Source organism: Pristis pectinata, chromosome 28, assembly GCF_009764475.1.
Source record: "Pristis pectinata isolate sPriPec2 chromosome 28, sPriPec2.1.pri, whole genome shotgun sequence".
Classification (NCBI taxonomy): Eukaryota; Metazoa; Chordata; class Chondrichthyes; order Rhinopristiformes; family Pristidae; genus Pristis; species Pristis pectinata.
Window position 1 is genome coordinate 8,763,537 of NC_067432.1, and position 18,706 is coordinate 8,782,242.

At 42.0% G+C, this 18,706-nt stretch overlaps 1 long non-coding RNA gene across 1 annotated transcript in view; it reads left to right on the forward strand.

Annotated features, from left to right (window-relative positions):
• The first annotated feature begins 691 nt into the window (after positions 1-691).
• The window catches only part of LOC127584082 (uncharacterized), a 31,983-nt gene continuing 13,968 nt past the window's right edge, over positions 692-18,706 (forward strand). The window contains exons 1-2 of the long non-coding RNA XR_007958340.1: positions 692-789; positions 7,479-7,602. This is a non-coding gene — a long non-coding RNA (uncharacterized LOC127584082). The remainder of the gene's footprint in view (positions 790-7,478; positions 7,603-18,706) is intronic.

Sequence of the window (18,706 nt, forward strand, 5' to 3'; positions counted from 1 at the left end):
ACAAATTCAGGATTAATGCTAGTGGCATTAGGAGAAGATTAGAATTTATTTTTCATACAAAGAGTTATTAGAATATAGAAACCCTCACCATAATGGCTTATTGAAACCCAATCAAACACAGGGAGGTAGATAACAATTTCAAGAAGCAATATTTTATGAATCTCCAACGTGGAGTCAGCAGAATGGGGGCTCATTATATGCTGAAATTTCTATGATCTTTTGGAGGAAATTCTTCTGTAACAGTTGGCTCTAATCATGTACTAGAGGACCTGGCGCTGGTTTAAACTCAGTTCCCAATGTTCAATGGAACTGAATGTTTGAAGGCAGTTGATACTCTCACACTTGTCTGGTGTCAATGATCAAAGAGGAATTTCTCCTCAACTTTCTATGTGTGTTTTCTTTGGTGAATAAACATACATATGCAAGTGTGTATGAGCACACACACACACACACACACACACACACACACACACACACACACACACACACACACACACACACACACACACACACACACACACACACACACACACACAGCCCACACACTCGGCCAGACATGGTGAATATATTCCACACCCACAGAACCACATGTTTACTTCTGAAATTTACTCACTCAATATACAACCAAGCCATTGGTTTGTGTAGCTCACATGTGTCTGGAAAACGCCCCATCTCTGTTGCCTGAAAGAATCAGAATGCAAGGTTGAACATCTCAGAATAAGTTCACAATGCAATGACGCAACCTCAGAATTACGGAAATCAAATTCAGCTTTCCAACAATGTGTGCAGGTGAGCTCTACAAGTTAGCTGTTTATGAAAACCATATTGCACAGCTGGGTTTCTTTGATATGAGATGGGTGCAACATGTGAAGTATTTAATTGAGATCATATTTTTCAAGGTGTTTGTCTAACAAGCACAGCGATGGCTGAATTCTAATATTACCCACGCATCAAGAAATATTTTGCAATATCGCCCTTCAGGCATCTGAAATTAATATTGCTCTTATACAAGTCTTTGTCAGGGCACGTCTGGTCTTCATAAACAATGTCATGAGCATCATTGAAAAAGCATTACTGTGCTATTAACAAGTACTTGTTTGGAATATTGGGATCAATCTGGAGAGGTTCAGTACCGCTAGGGATCTTTATTTTGTGGAGCCTCTTGGAACTCGAGGCAGCCTCACTTGAGTCCACTGGATGGATACATGCATCTGCATTTTGTCTGGAATTGCTGGACAATAAAAGGTAATGTTCTTGTTCTCCTTCCCCGTGACCCTCCACTCCAGATCACATGATATCAAGATAATGGCACATCTCTAATCTGAACAATCTTGCTCAATTAATCTGAAAGAGATGCGCTCATGAAGGGAGGAAAACTCCTTGCAGTGGGGCAGTCACCATTTCATCCCAAGCTGGATACTTGTCTTTGGTTACCGGCACCAAACACAATCAAGGGTGTTGGCTGCCTGCAGTACACCTTTCCTGCACACATGGTTCAATTGACTTCAAATTGGAGAGGTCAGCACAACTTAGTATGGATAAGGTGAATAGCCATAGTGTTTACCCCAGGGTAGGGGAGTCCAAAACTAGAGGGCATAGGTTTAAAGTGAGAGGGGAAAGATTTAAAAGGGAACTAAGGGGGCAGCATTTTTCACACAGAGGTTGGCGAGTATATGGAACAAGCTGCTAGAGGAAGTGGTAGAGGCAGGTACAATTCCGACATTTAAAAGGCAGATACATTGATGGGAAAGATTTAGAGGGATATGGGCTAAACACAGGCAAATGGAGCTAGCTCAGTTTGGAAGTTTGGTCAGCATGGACAAGTTGGGCCAAAGGTCCTGTTTACAATGATGTATAACTCTATGATCATAGTGATCGATGCACTAACACACATTTGACACTAGAATCTGTTGAATTATTTTCTTGTAATGTAATATCATGCTACATTACTGAATTTCCTTTTTAATTACACTATGTATATTTCCTCCTTAAGATATTCCGAACAGTTTTGAGCATGCTCAGTGATGTGAGTGTGGCAATGAAGGAAGGCAGTCATGTCTCCATTGTGTCCTGCACTAAATCTTTATCATTATTCACAAGCACAAGGGCCAAAACGGCTGGCATTTATAGCAGCCAGAGATGAATTTCACACTTCAGTTTTCAGTACTTTAAAAGGAATTGGAGAGAAAAAATTTCTGCCAGAAACATAACCTTAAAATTATAGCCAGGCCATTGAAGCTAGATGTTAGTAAACCCTGCTTCGATTAACTTGTAGTAGAAATTGTAGTAAACCCCTCACTCACAAATACAGTATCTCAGTGAATACTTTAAGATCTGAGATTGATGGATTTTTGTTGGACAAGGATACTGAGGCAAGGAGTTGATGTACATCACCCACAGATAGGCTTGATGGGCTGAATGGCCTCACACAATCTGTCTTATTGGCCGCAATTCTTAGATCCTGTCTGCACTGCTGGCTCGGAACAACTCACGTGTCACTGGAGCCTAGCTACTAATGCTAGCCAATGGGATCTGAATACATGTGTCAGATTCTGGTGGGGTCAAGCCTTGCAATGTAAGCCTGGCTCAGCACTCTATTCAGGTCAGGCTGATTTTTATGCTATTACCATGTGTGTCCTCTGTCCTTGATCAACATTTGGTATTTCATCCTCAAAAAGAGCATCAGCATGTTAGAGGATGTTATTTTTATGGCAATGATCAGGGATGAGTATTTCTTGGACTCAGGTTGAGTTTGGATTGCATCTGAGTTTGGGTCAGATTTTAATTTTATCCCCAGATATTCATCTCAGCTGTGTTCCTCAATAATACCCAAGCCAAATAGCCCTTCACAAAGAGTTTTATGTATCCCTGGACGGTGACACTAGACTGGGAGGATGCCTTGGCTGAGCTATTGGTAACACACAGAGGAAGAAAGGGTAAAGTGTGATTTGGTTGAGCTGTTTAAGATGGTGGAAGGAGCTGATGGAATGATTCCTCCTTCTAGAAGTGCACATCAAAGGGATGGTACCTGTTGTCTCTGGAAAGGAATAAAACAATATTGACCCAAACTCCGTGAATACAAAATCAATTGAGTTACAGCTGATCGCTGTGGTAGAGGGGGTTTGCATTCCTAGAAAATGGTCCTTTTCAAGATTTTCCACAACACACAGGCATGTCATCTGTCAAGAAATAGAAGTTGAAAAGACATAAATTTTGTGTTTATTTATTTACTTTTTCTCACGTAAGTTCTATAAGAGCAAATTTTATTCTATATCTCAAATTTTTGGATGGTGATTTGTGAATTCTTTAGGGGTGAATTTCCATTAACCGAATGGCTGTAACATGGGGGTCTCCTGTATTAAAAGGGATATGGGTGCCTAGTCTGGATATTAAAGGTGATGTTAGTGACCTGGGATTGAGAAGACTGGTAGTGATGTGGTAGAGCAGACACAAGGTCCCAACTCCTAAAGGGTCAAGAAAAGGTGAATTTTTCTCCAAAATCCAAAAGCCTTTATTTCTGCTGGGAGTACAAATAAACAGGAGCTGGACATGCATAGGCAACTCTCCCAAATTCTTTATGTGTAAGGCTAGATGGTGACTGTTGGAAAACTATTCATCAATGAGATTATTACAGCTGAACTTAATCTGGCCTCCATCTGAGGTGAGCATGCGTGCATTGTCCAACAGCGGTCACTTGATAGCCAGTAAGTGTTTTGCTTGCTGATGTCCCTTCCTTAACTCAGGTATGTATAGGGCACACATTACTGCTCCAATTAGCTCCCATGGACTTTAAATTAATCTAAGAGTCCTCACAACTCTGCATGTTGCAATTAGCAACATAGCAAATGTTCTTACATTTCATTCAGTTTAAAATCTTTTACCCTATTCTCACCATCCACACCGGGGAGATTCAGAGCACAGTGCATCAAGTGAATAATGTGGAGGAAAAATTAAGATATTATGGCTCATGTTTTAACCCACTTAAAAGGAAGAAGTCAGGCTAAAATGGTTGTCAGAAGCATGTCATTTGTCCACATTAGGTTTCCTTCCCCAAACCTAACTATTGGTATTGGTATTGGTTTATTATTGTTACTTGTACCAAGGTACAGTGAAAAACTTGTACTGCATACCAATCGTACAGGTCAATTCATTACACAGTGAAGTTACATTGGGTTTGTACAGAGTGCATTGAGGTAGTACAAAGGGCATTGACGTAGTACAGGTAAAAACAATATCAGAACAGCGTAAAGTGTCACAGCTGCAGAGAAAGTGCAGTGCAATAAGGTGCAAGGTCACAACAAGGTAGATCGTGAGGTCAGACTCCATCATATATAAGGGAACCATTCAATAGTCTTATCACAGTGGGGTAGAAGCTGTCCTTAAGTCTGGTGGTATGTGCCTTCAGGCTCCTGTATCTTCAACCAGATGGAAGAGGAGAGAAGAGAGAATGACTCGGGCGGGTGGGGTCTTTGATTATGCTGGCTAGCATGGTATAGATAACATAGTACTACAATAATTCACTATCCCATAGTTTGCAACTCCCGGCATCTGCTCATCAGGGCCCCATTTCCTGTCATCCCTTAACCTCACTAGGATCTCATTTCCCACACTCTCCTTAAGCTCACCAGATTCACTGGAAAATTTATTATACCACTGTGTAACAACTTTAAAAAAGTGATTTAAAAGTGTGTGGAGAATTAATGGCAATAACATCCAATAGTCCAGAGAGTCTAACAGTCCGGTACTGACAAAAGTTTCAAGGGTGCTGGATTATTGAAATTTTTTTGTATCAAAGAAAAAGTCAGCCCATGATTTAAGCAGTTCAGACAATAACCCAATTTTTTGCATGAGTCCATAAACCAATGGCCCATTTACCCTTGCAAATGTGCATATGTTTATGATTCCATGACAGTATATTGAAAGACAGCATAGACTGGTCAGTCATTATCACTTTATTGTCATGGATCTTTCTGTGAACAATTTGGCTGCAGGATTCCAGTACCACAACAGTGAATACATATCCAGAAGTATTTAGTGTGCATAGCACTTTGAGACTCTGAGGTCATTGCAGGTGCTATACAAATACAAGCCTTTTTACGTCAGGCAGAGTTTGAGTGACTTATAACAACTGAAAGGTTTCTGCACTGCGTTAGTTCATGTCTGAAAGAAATTAGCAGGATTGGTGATAAAATAGCTCCCAGAACATAATTCCTTTTCCAACTCATTAAGACATGACCATAAAAAATTTGCAAATGAGTTGGACACAAGAATATATTATGCGGGCTAAAAAGAATCAGTGAAACTGGAATTCTGAAATTCTGAAATCTGATGCTCAATACATTCTGCCACACTGTTCCCAAAGCACAGTAGTGGCACTTTGGTGCATCTAGTTGAGCTGCTGCCTTACGATGCCAGAGTCCTGGGTTCAATCCTGACCTTAGGTGCTGTCTGTGTGGAATTTGCAATGTTCTCCCTTGAGTGCTCCGGTCCCGAAGTTGTGCCAGTTGGTAGGATAATTGTCTGCTATAAGTTGCCCCCAGTGTCCGAGCTGAGTGGTAGAATCTGGTGTGAGCTAATGAAAATGTGGGGAGAATAAAAAATGTGATTAATATAGGATTGGTGTAAGTGGGTGGTTGAAGGTTGGCATGGACTCGATGGGCTGAAGGGCCAGTTTCTGTGCTGCATGACTCCATGACACTTTTATATACCATTTCCTGGAATATTTCTCTGCATCGGTTCTTAATGTTAAATTCACGTAATTGAGTTGAGTTTGTTGGACAGATTTACACCGCCATGCTTGACTAAAGATAGAAATTCTTGCATTTATGTCGCACTTCTCACAGCCTTTTGGATCCCAAAATACTCTGCAGCCAATGAGTTGTAATCACTAGGAGGGACAGCAGCCAGTTTGTGCACAGCAAGCTCCCATAAATAGCCACGTGATAATGACAAAGTAATGTTTTACTTTGATGTTCTTTGAGAAGTAATTTTGCAGGGAACTTCAAAAGTAATTTTCCTGAACTCTAACTTTAACGTGGTGCCTTGGAATTATTTACATGCACCTGAGAAGGCAGAAGTGCCCTTGGGATAACTCTTCATCTGGGGAATTGGACCATTCCTGCTGTGTGATTGTCACCTGACAATCCTGATTTCCAAGTTCTCTGAAGTTACGCTGAGCAGCAACTGAGAGCAGCTGAACGCATGCCAGAATTGTGCCTCCATTATCGAAACCAACAATCTGATCACCTCTTGAGCAAAGAACTTCGTGGCATCAATTGTAAGTGTGCCTTTCACCAGCTTGAAATTGTGTGTGGAAAGCCGGAAATCTTTGCCTGACTATTTCAGCAGGATGCTGATGAAATGAAACATACCCCTGTCCATTTCCCAGTTGTTTTCTATGCAGCTTTAGCCACAGGGGGACATTCTTGCATTAATTACCATTACAGCTGGTGGCACTTAGTTATAATGACTTGGACCTCATTATAGATAGTAATGCATGTGTTTTTCAATCTGCTTGTTTATATCTGCACTTTAGATTGTAGTTTTGTAATGTATTGAAACAGGAGAGCTCTGGAGGAGGCTTGGTTTTATTACCGGTATAAATACTCAAGCCCATTGTTCAGTCATATTCACAGCTTTAAAACATCGTGGGAACACAATATTACAAACGTACAATTGCCTCCACGCTGCCTTTGTGATTATCAGTTTCTCGTTGTATGTTGGCTTGGCTTCAGCTGGAAGACCTGTGAGTTGGGGTTTAGCACCATTTTTTCTAGGCTGATGGCGTACCATGGGAGTGCTGCATTGACAGAGGTACCATGTTTGGAATGAGATGTTAAGCTGTTCTTATAAGTGATTTAAAACATCCCATGGCACTATTGAAGAAGAGCTGTGAATTTTTGATCAAGTATTTAACATAATACGTGAAATACGTAGAACGTATAGGCAGGCACGGTAGTGTAGCGGTTAGTGTAATGCTTTACAGTGCCAGCGACCCGGGGTTCAAATCCAGCCACTGTCTGTAAGGAGTTTGTACGTTCTCCCTGTGTCTGTGTGGGTTTCCTCCAGTGCTCCGGTTTCCTCCCACATTCCAAAGACGTACAGGTTGGGAAATTGTGGGCATGCTATGTTGGTGCAGGAAGCGTGGCGACACTTGCGGGCTACTCCAGAACACTACGCAAAAAGATGTATTTCAACTGTGTGTCTTGATGTACATGTGACTAATAAAGATCTTAAAGTTTAAGTTAAGTTAAAATCGCCCATGTGATCCAAATGGTTTATGTCTTCATTGATTCTTCTCATAAGCCTTCTCACAGATCTTCATCCAACTGTTCCAGCAAATCCTTCCATCCCCTTCTCATGTTTCTCAGCCTCAATTCTTGGTCTTAGTGTGAAACTTACTGTAATTAAATTGAGTTTAATAGCCTTCACCTTCTCCCATTGCCTCAACCAATCCACATTTATTGTTTTTTTTTCAGGATGTGGGCATTGGTGGGAAGGCATTTATTGCCCATCCCCATTTACACCCGAGAAGGCGGCGGGAAACACTCTTCTTGAAGTACTGCAGTCCTTCCGGTGAATGTACTTCCACAGTGCTGTCGGGTAGGAATATCCATGATTCAGATCCAGTGACTAACAAAGGACCTGTGAAATATTTCCAAGTGTTGATTGTGTGTGACTTGGAGGGAAACATGCAGTTGAAGGTCTTCCCATGCACCAGCTGCCTTTATACTTCTTGGTGGAGGAAGTCTTGGGTTTGGGAGGTGCAGACTGGTGAAGCTCGGGGAGTGATTGCAATGCATTTTGTAGGTGGTACACACAGCAGCTACTGTGCATTGGTGGTGGAGGGAATGAATGTTTAGGGTGATGCATGGGGTGCCAATTAAGCAAGGTGCTTTATCCTGGATGGTGCTGAGCTTCTTGAGAGTTTGGTGATGAGTTTGCTTGGAATTATAGTATTGAAGGCGGAGCTGTAGTCAATAAACAATAGTTTAACATAGGTGTCTTTACTGTCCAGATGCTCCAGAGATGAGTATAGGGCCAGGGAGATGGCGTCCACCGTAGACCTGTTTCGGTGGTAGGTGAATTGCAGTGGGTCGAGGTTTTCTGGGAGGCTGGAGTTAATGCGTGCCATGACCAACCTCTCGAAGCACTTCATGATGGTGGATGTAAGAGCCACCAGGCGGCAGTCATTAAGGCACGTTACCTTGTTGTCATAGGTGCCGGAATGAAAGTGGTCTTCTTAAAGCAGGTGGGAACCTCAAATTGAAGCAAGGAGAGATTAAGAATGTCTGCAATTACCCCTGCCAGCTGACCTGCACAGGATCTGAGGACACGGTCAGGGACACCATATGGGCCAGATGCTTTCCATGGGTTCACTCTCCAGAAGACTCTGGGTTCAGGTGCACTGGGGGCTGCTGGGGTGGGTGGTGACATTCCAATCCCCTTCTGTTCAAAACATGCACAGAATGCATTAAGCTCATCAGGAAGGGATGCACTTTTGTCGGCAATGCTGCCCGACTTTGTTTTGTAGCCCATTATACGATGTAGGCCCTGTCACAACGGATGGTTGGTCTGGGACTTGGTTTTGGACTACTATTGTCTCTTGGCATCTCTGAAGCTTTACGGAGGTTTGTATCTCAATTTCTTCTAAAGGTCAGGGCCACCTGATTTGAATGCTGCAATCCTAGACTTCAGTAGGGAGTGGATCTCCCTGTTCATCAATGGTTTCCGATTTGGGAACACCTGGATTGTCCTCTTTGGTACACAGTCCTCAACACACTTGCTGATAAAGTCCATGACAATGGCAACATACTCATCTGGGCTGGCAGCTGAGTCTTTGAACATGGACCAGTCCACCGACTCAAAGCAGTTGCGTAGAAGCTCATCTATTTCCTCAGACCAGCACTGTACGACTCTCTGTACTGGATCCTCCCGTTTCAGCTTCTGTTTGTATGCACGGAGAAGGAGCACAGCTTTCTCCCTTAGATTACTTATTCACTCATCCACATTGGTATTGGTTGATATTGTTTTATTGTTGTCACACGTACTGAGAAAAGCTTTGTTTACCATCCAGACAGACCATGCTATTAATGTAACAGTTGGGTAATATATGACAGTTCAGTAGTTTCATAGTGACTGCTACCGAGAGTAAACTTTTCTTTAAGTTCCACATTTAAATAATTCCTTGAATTTATGTTCACCAGCTTCCACAGTGGAATTCAAATTCCTGTCTCTGAATCCTGTCGTCAGTGGCATTCACTCCTTACCTCATGCTCCTGGCAGTGGGAATCACTGGAGCGGGGACCTTTCCCTCTCTATAATTCAAATGTTTGAGTTCAAAGAGTTTTGGGACCCCCACACCTGAGAACTATTCTATTGAAAGGAGGTCTTTCTCGTCCCTAGAACATGCAACATTCCAAAGGTAACATGGGTTAAGGTCAATTAAATCAGCATAGACCATGCTTTACTGTGGAATGGTGTGGCTGATGCCCTTGTCAACTGTCCGTAGGGTATCTGCCTGCTGGGGATTGAGGGTTGGAAATGAGTAACTACAGAATTCTTATTCTATTCTTTCCTTTATGCAAGGCACTCCTTATTCTTTCTTTCCTATCTATCCTTCAGCAATAGTAGTTTTTAGTTTTAACGTGGGAATCAAAACTCTTCTACAGTTTGAGATGTGGAGTAACTTCTTTATGTAAAGGGTTGTAACTGTTTGGAATTCTCTACCTTAGAGGGCTGTGGATGCTCAGTCATTGAGTATATTCAAGGCTAAGATCAATAGATTTGTGGATACTGAGGAATCAAGGGACATGTAGATGGGGTAGGAAAGTGGACTTGAGGCAATAGATCAGTCATTAAAGCTGGTTCAAGAATTGCTTGGCCTTTCCTGCTGCTGTTTCTTGCTCTTATGATTACCGGCTTATTGCAGACTCCAGTATTCCAGTTACGTTCATACTAATCCAAGAAAAGAGCCAAGATTTCTGAAGATTATCACAGAGTATTAGCAAGTGCCATGAATAGGCAGAGATTTGAAAACAAGACAAATTCATTCCACAGCCACCTTATATGACTTGCACTGTCAGGACACTTGATAAACTATTAATAGAGCAGATATTGATTATATATTGACAGTGCTCACCAAAGTGGACGTGTGTGGTGTTAGTCATAAATATCTCAAATTGTATTACAAAAATCACGGCATCTCAGAAAGGTTACATCACAGAAGGAGGCAATTTGGTCCATCATGCCAGCTGTGTGCAAGAGCAATCCATTTTGCTCCATTCCTCTGCTCTCTCCCCAATGCCTTGCTCTATTGAAGGAAGCCTTTTCTGTCCTTAGCACATACGGCATCCTAGAGGCAACATGGGTTAAGGTCCATGTCTCAGTGTGGGAATTTTGTATGGTCATTGGCTGACGCCCTCACCTATTCCAGTATTTATCCAGTTCCTTTATGAACATTACAATTGAATCTGCCTTCACTATGTCTCTTCTCCTCCTCCACCCCCAACCTCTACTGCTTCACCCTGGCGGCCCATTCCAGATCCTGATCATTTAGTGTATAGAAAAGGTTTCTTCTCATATCACTTCTGGTTCTTTTGGCAATTAGCTTCATTCAGTGTCCTCTGGTTCTTGGCACTTCACCACTGGGAATTGTTTTCTATACTCTACGTGTACCCTTAATGTCTTTAAATTGCTCTCACAACCTCCTCTGTTCCAAGGAGGACAACCATTGCTTCTCTGGTGCATGCTTAGAACTAATGTCCTTCATTCTTGGAACCATTTGAGTAAATCTCTTCTGCCCTCTCTCTCTCTCCAAAGTCTTCATGTCTCCTAACGTGTGACACAAAGAACCGGACAAAATACTCAGTGTAGCTGAAACTGTTTTATAAAGGTTCGTTGCGACTTCCTTGCTCTTGTTCTCGGTACCTTTTTTTTTATAATGTCCTGGATCTCGTAGGCTTTTTAACTGCTTTCCTAACCTGCCCTGCTACCTGTACATATATGCCCCAGATCTCCCTTTCTCTATAACCCCTTTAGAATTACTCCCACATATTATAACATATTTTTTATCTTTGAACTTACGATCTTTCTGACTGTGGTGATCTCCTTTGGATTTTGTTACTCCAGGGCAAAAAACTATGCAGGGAATTATGTCCCACTCGAGGCATGTGAAAAAAATCACCTTCAGGAATATGACATATTGCAGCTGAGTCTGCATCACAGGTGCTGCTACAGGTGGACACAGGTGTTGGTCTCAGACCTGGTCATCACCCAACAAACTGGAGATGGGTTTTAAGAAGTGAAAGAGATGTGGAGGTGGGGAGAGACTTTGGGAGGAAATTGCAAAACTTAGATTTCTAGCTGGCTGAAAGCAAAGCCACCAGTGGTGAGCAATTAAAACTGAGGATATAGGAAAGGACCCAATTGGAGGAGATTTTTACTTCTTCATTTTTTGAGATCTGGGCATTGCTAGCAAGGTCATCAAGCCCGTCCGTAATTCTGCTTGGGAAGTTGGTGGTGAGCCACTTCCTCGAACTGCTGCAGTCCTTCCACAGTGCCATAGGGCACAGTGCTTTGAGATTTAGACCCAGCAAAGATGAAGGAACGACGAACCATTTTCAATCAGGGTACTGTGCAATTTGAAGGGAAACAGACAACTCTTGTTCCTACGCACCTGCTGTCCATCTTGATGTAGGAGTAGCTGTGCAGGTAACTGAAGTGTATTTTATAAATGGTACACACTGCAGCCACTGTGCACTGTTGGTGGAGGCAATAGTTATGATGGGGCACTAGTGAAGTGGGCTACTTTGTCCCGGACAGGATCCAACCACTTGAGAGTTGATGTAACTTCACTTATCCAGGGAAGTGAGGAATTTTTCATCATGCTCCTGACTTGTGCCTTGTAGATGGTGGAAAGGCTTTGGGTTGTTAGATGGTGAGTCACTCACTGCAGGATACCCAGTAGTCACAGTATTTATGTGGCTAGTCTAGTTGAATTTCTGGTCAATAGTGACCCCTATGATGTTGATCATGGGGATTTGGTGATAGTAATGCTATTGTACATTAAGGGGATTTGGTTAGACTCTCTGTTGGGGATTGTCATTGCCTGGCATTTCCATGGTGGAAATGTTATTTGCTACTTATCAGCCCATGTGGAGATCAGTCCAGAGATCATCAGGAGTTGCAGCTGACAGACATCACAGAAATGGGGAGGACCCAGGGATTTGAAAAGAAACTAAGGAAATGGGCACATTGATGCAAACCCAATAAGGGTGGTCAGTCCCTCTTACAGGAGCCATTATTTGCACACTTTATTCCTGTTTTCTTTTCACTACACAATTGATTATTTTCCATAGTCCAGATGCAACAGTCTAGAAAATCAAAATCTCACTGGGATAGGAATAGTCAATCCGTTTTGAGGCCTATTTTAAAATCTTGGGCTGAGCTTATTTTTAGATTCCTGCTTTTGTTATAATAAAATACAGCAGGAAAGTAAAAAAAAAGCAATTTGGCAAAGCAGGAACATTGACTCAAATGGCAGAGGTTTTAATGAGACCCAGCACTGGATTCTAAAACAGTCCTCAATATTGTTCCAATGAAGAATTTTATTATTAAAACTGACTTGAACAAATGAGAGAATAGTTTCACATATGACTGAGGATACAACTATAGGGTTGTCAATACTCAATGGATTGATCTTGTGCTACCTAATCATGTGATTTCTGATCAAGTAAAGTCCATTCAGACCACAATTGTCTAATGCTATTGTGATGATTGGATTGTGGAATGTCTTTGTCACTGACATCACACCAGCATATAAAGTGAGGACAGAAGTCCATCCACAAGGAGATAAAGAATATGACCAGGATCAAACACCAAGGGTGATACTCTGAAGCAAGGAAGCATGGAGGTAGCACCCCTCAAACTCACCATGTCCTCACCTGGAAAGACAAGTGTAAAGGAACATCACCATCTCCAGATTCCTATCCAAGACAGAAATGTATTGCCATTTCTTAATCATCTCTGGATCTAAATCCTGGAACTGATTTTCAAGATTGTATCATCCATTATTAAATATGGAAACACTTGGATAGTGGAAAACCAAAGCTAGGATAAATAAAGATTGCAAATAAAGATTGCAAATAAAGCTGCACACCAGCAGAACTGACCACCCTTGTGTTTAATAAAAGGAGATACATTACTGTGTGTGTTTCATGAGCTTCTTTTCAAATCCCTCAACTCTCTCTGTAACCTCTGCCTGCTGCAAACCTCCACAGTCTCTGCATTGTGACTGTACCTTCAACATCGGGTTGGCAATGGTTCAAGAAATCATTGGGGATTAGAGATAAGGAATAAATGCTGGCTGTACCAGAATGTGCACGTCTGTAAAATTCATTAAAAACATGAGTCTTCCTTTCAATGTAGGGCATTGCAAACTGGAAGCAGTGTAGTTGCATCTGGAGCTCAGAAGGCTGACACCATCATGAACAGAGGAATGGATGTAAGAGGAATGCGAGATCCAGGGTGAGGAAGGAACCACTTTCCTTTGGATTCAGTCTGGGAGTTTGAGACATGTTGATGTGTATTTGAGAACTTTTGAATGGAAAAATCTTTTGTGATTGAAGAGAGGGAAGAGGAAGAGGAGCAGTTTCATCAACAGAGGAATTCCTACTGATGTGCAAGTGATTCATTAGCTTGGGACCATTCAGGACTTGCTAAAAGTGGCATGTTAAAGCTAATGGGAATGAAGTTGTCTTCTATCAATGAATCAAGACTGACCATGGGGAAACAAAATGAGATGTGGTGTCAAGCTAATCATACCCCCATTCAAAATGTCACATCCTTCTTTTCAAAATTTTGTGGCTATTTTCCTGATCACACCAGATGACTCCTTCTCTGTTGCTAAAGGGCTTTTGAACAGTGGAGATAGTAACAGTGGTGGCACTGGGTACCCACCGTGTCCCAGGCTGCTGAAACTGCTCTATGGTGTGAACAGAGCGGTTGTGCCATGGGAGCAGCTGTGCGGAGTTGGGATGGAGCCTGGGAAGGGAACACCATTCCCAGGCGAACTTGTATATCTTACCCGTGGGTTGTTCGCAGCGGTGCCTGGGAAGATCAATCCTCGATCCCGAGAGATTGCCTGCTATTCTGAACTATTAACTACTCAGCACTACAAGTTTAATTGGATGGAATGAAAAGGGAAAGAAAGAAGATGAGGGAAAAATGGAGTGAAAAAGAAATAATACGCAGATGTGCACATTACTTGGCACCTTCCACAGCCTCAAGATGTCGCAAAGCACTTTGCAGACAATAATGTCCTGCTGAACCATAATCACTGTGGGAAGCTACATTATTTAATCTCTCCTTCTGGATCACTGAAAGTGACAGGCAGCTCACAATACATCCAGGGTATATTTTGAGCCACCTGGTCAGAGTGCTCGAAAATGGTGACTTGGTAAGGAGCAAGATGCAGGCAAGAGACAAACTGTGTTGATAAATGTATGTACCGCAAAGTAAGAAGTATATTCTTGGGTTCAAAAAAAAACTGGGGAAATCAGGTGCCTAGATGGTATTCTAAGCTGCTCTGTGAATGACTAAGTCCAGCATGCAGCAGTCAGTTACTACAGTGCTTGGATTCCTTCCAAGAACAGAAATAGTTTTAACACAAGCGCCCTGGAACCTGCAGTAAACACAATATCAGTTACACTGTAGAGGTTTACTGTAACTATATATATGTTACTGGGAGAATGATAAGGACCTGGTCTCCCTCCTGTCACGGTCACAACTCTGTGCAAATTCACCACATATATGGTGCAGAGTTTGCCTGTTTTCATTTTAACAATGACCCACCCACCAGCCTAGGAACAGCTGATAGTTTCTCATTAGGTCACAGTCAAGAGATCACATCACTTTACCTTCCTTCACTGTTCTCCCTCATTCCCTGAAGGCAGTGATTCATCCTCAGGTATGAATTCTCGTTACTGGCAGCTCTCCAACTGCCTCACAGTAATGGAACCGTGTTAACTGTGAACATCTGCTGGGCTAGTTGTTATGCTACCTTTGAGGAGGGTATATTGGTCTTGGAATTGTGTGTAACATACATTCACCCCAACGATACCTGGGCTAAGACAATCATATTTCCAAATTTAATATTAGGATAAGATGGTTGAAAGATTTGATATGGATGATAAAGATAAATTATTTTCTCAAGTGGGCAGGTCCAGAGAACCAAGGGGATTAACCTTAAAATTAGAGTGAGACCATTCAGTGGTGATGACAGACAAAGATTTCTGGAGTCTGGATCTCTCTCTCCCTGCAAAGCCCAGGGTTGTGTGAAAGCTTCAAACCTGAGACTGGTCTCGACCTGAAACGTTGACTATCTATTTCCCTCCGTAGATGCTGCCTGACCTGCTGAGTTCCTCCAGCAGTTTGCTTTTTTAGCTCTTTATCGGGCTTTGGTAATGAAGTTATAGAACCACGTTGGGTAGAAGGTGTGCAGATCCAAATCAGCCATGATCTGTGGTGGTACTCTCCCCAGTGGCTGAACCTATGTTCCTGACTTTTGTTTACTAATTCAACTGAATTTTTTCTGACTTTTTCTGAATTATTGATATTGAGAGAGTTGGAGGTAGGACAGGAGATAGGGCAGGTGGTGTGGAGTTTTGACTGAACCTGTGTTCAAGTGGCCATTCTTCATGTGTATGCCTGAGTAAAGAAGGCTATTTGACTGTGAAGTACATCAGAGTCAAACACAAATTTGCTCTGAGGTTTGACACAGGTGGTTGTGTCATTTAGAAAATCTAGATTGTACAGTTTCTGAAAGAAAGTGGGCAGAGATCCAGATGGGAATTCTGCTATGTTATCATTCGTCCTCTTCCCAATGATATTTCCAATCCATGGTTGCTGAACTATGTGCAGCTCGCTACCCATTTTGTTCCCACTCCTTTCTCTCTCTCTCTCTCTCTCTCTCTCTCTCTCTCTCTCTCACACACACATACACACACAAACACACACACACACACACACACACACACACACACACACACACACTCTCTCTCTCTCTCTCTCTCTCTCTCTCTCTTGCTCTCTCTGTCTCTCAAATGTCTTCCATCAGCTGCATCTGTAAAACTTAAGCCAAGCAGTCCTGTAACCGAGGGAGTAGGATGGGATCAGGGACTGAGCCAGCAGTTAGAAAAATATCTGCCAGCACAGCTGAAAACAGCTGATACATGACTACACAGCTATTCTAAGCCATGAAAGAGAGAGTCTTATATCAATTTATCTTCAACAGTTTTTTTCTATCCTGAAACTGCTGATTACAGTTACTAGGTCCCATCTGACATCACCTCCAATAACTTGGTGAGCCTTGGGAGGGATTTTGGGAAATTAAAGACCAATTACTCTCAGGTTTGAAACTTTCAATTGATCCCTGGCTTTGGGGGGTAGTGATTCTAGAGTCCAATACTTTTGGTCTGATATCACTATGTACGGCACACTCTTCTGCTGTAACTTTGGTTGGAGGTCAGTGGAAAACACCATTTATGTGACTAATCCAGGATTTGCATCCATTTTGCATTGGAATTACTGGAACAGATTGGGAGAAACCTGTAATGTCTTCATAGATGCTTTCAGACACAGCATATGTATCTCAAGGGGTCAGGGTTTATTTTCAAGACAGCACACTTAAGCACGTTGGGTCTTTAACTGTTGAAGTTGACTGAATGCCTGTGACAATGTTACATTGCTGCTCTGTTTCTTCTATCCAAATGGACTGCAATATGAACACACACAGGTATAGAAGGAAGAGTGTGAATGCTTAAAGACATACTTGAAATTAAACTAGAGACTCAAACTACAAGATGCCCTTTTAACTTATGAAAATCTTGCAAGTAGCAACATGGGAATGCTGTCAGGTTAAAGAGGTGGAGACACTAGGGCCAAAGAGATAAATTTCTAAGTCAGATGAAGAGATACAGGAGGAAATTCCTGTGGCTCGTATGCAAGACAATGAAGGACATCAACAATGGATTGAAGGAAATGGGGATGTAGAAGAAGTTAGAATTGGAAAAGCATGAAGCCACAGATGTTGAATACATGAAGGAATTCTCAGTGGTTATTTGGCTGCCACGTTTGATCAGGGGTCACTGGGTATGTTCAGGAGCGTGAATGTTGACTCAGGAAGTCTATGGGAAATAAGACCTTTCCCACCAAATGCCGTCTAATAGGGACAGAATCAGATGTCATTAGTGCAGGGAAAGGCCATTCCTTCTGTATGAACTCCTTGTGAAAACAACAATCCCTTTATTGAGTCATAGAAAGATACAGCTTGAAAACAGGCCCTTCAACCCACTAAGTCTGTGCTGACAATCAAGCCCTATTTTTACTTTATTTCTTCTCTCCTCATTCCATCAATTCATCCCACAGATTCTATCACTCAACTACACACTAGGGGGTGATTTACAATGGCCAATTAACCCAACAACCTGCACATTTTTCGTCTGTGGGAGGAAACCAGTGCTCCAGGAGGAAACCAATATGGTCGCAAGGAGGATGTGCAAACTGCACACAGACAGCACTGGAGGTCAGGATTGAACCCAGATCACTGGAGCTGTGAAGCAATAATTCTACTGGTTGCACCACTGTGCTGCCCTTCCCATTCTTGGAATAAATCAGAACACCCAATGGTGTCACACTGCTTGAGGACAAATATCTCAAAAAACATCAAGAAAATATGCAAGTGGTGTCCACCAAAATATCCACACATGGTCCCATCATCGGCCAACTTCTTCCTTTCTATTACTGACTGTTGTGTGATTTCCTGTGAATTTCAAGAAAGAAAATCATACAGCCAGGTGTTTCTCCCAGATTTTCCATTACAGATCCTGATAAAAGCAAAACTAATAAAGTTTCAGAACAGGAAAGTTACTTTAGACTCGAGTAAAGCTTCTCTCTTGGCCCCAGTTGTACTGCATCCAAGAATAAGTTACTTTCACTGATGAATAAAACCTATGTCTCCCCGCCTGTTCTTGCAAGTAAGGGGTTAATCAGATTTGAAACCAGTTTTCCAACATGTCTCTTTCTAATGTGACACAGGGCGATTCACCCTCACTGACAAAAAGAATGTCAAACATTTTCTCTCTGTGATTGGATTGGAAATAAAGTGCCTGTTGTCCACTGAAAGCCGTCTTCCTTGATCTGTTCCTGATTAAAACCTTCATTCTCATTTCATGGGAGGCACTTTCCAAAAACTAAAAAGAAATTCTTCCTATTAAAACCCTTATTATAACCCACAGAGCCTCATAGATGTCTGCAAGGGTATCTTAGAGGGCAGTAGATGGAAAATAATCTCACTCAACCGTAAAGCCTGATTAATAAGTATGGAGATGGTTTATCAGGACCATCAGAGATTTATACTATAGCAAATAATAGATGGAGTATATTACTGTTCTTGCAGTCACCAAACCATATTGTCCATGAGATTAATATTGTGCTTGTCATGTGACTGTAAAAAACATCTAAAATTTTTTGATTTTGATGGAATATTTTCGTCTGCCTCAATCAGCTGAAACTCAGTCATCAAACAGTGCCACAAAAACATACCTGCTGTAAGATTAGAATTAAAATACAGAATTTTAAAATGTTATTATAAAACCATGAGAAATAGGAGCAGGTGTAGGCTATGTGGCCCTCAGTCCATGTAGTG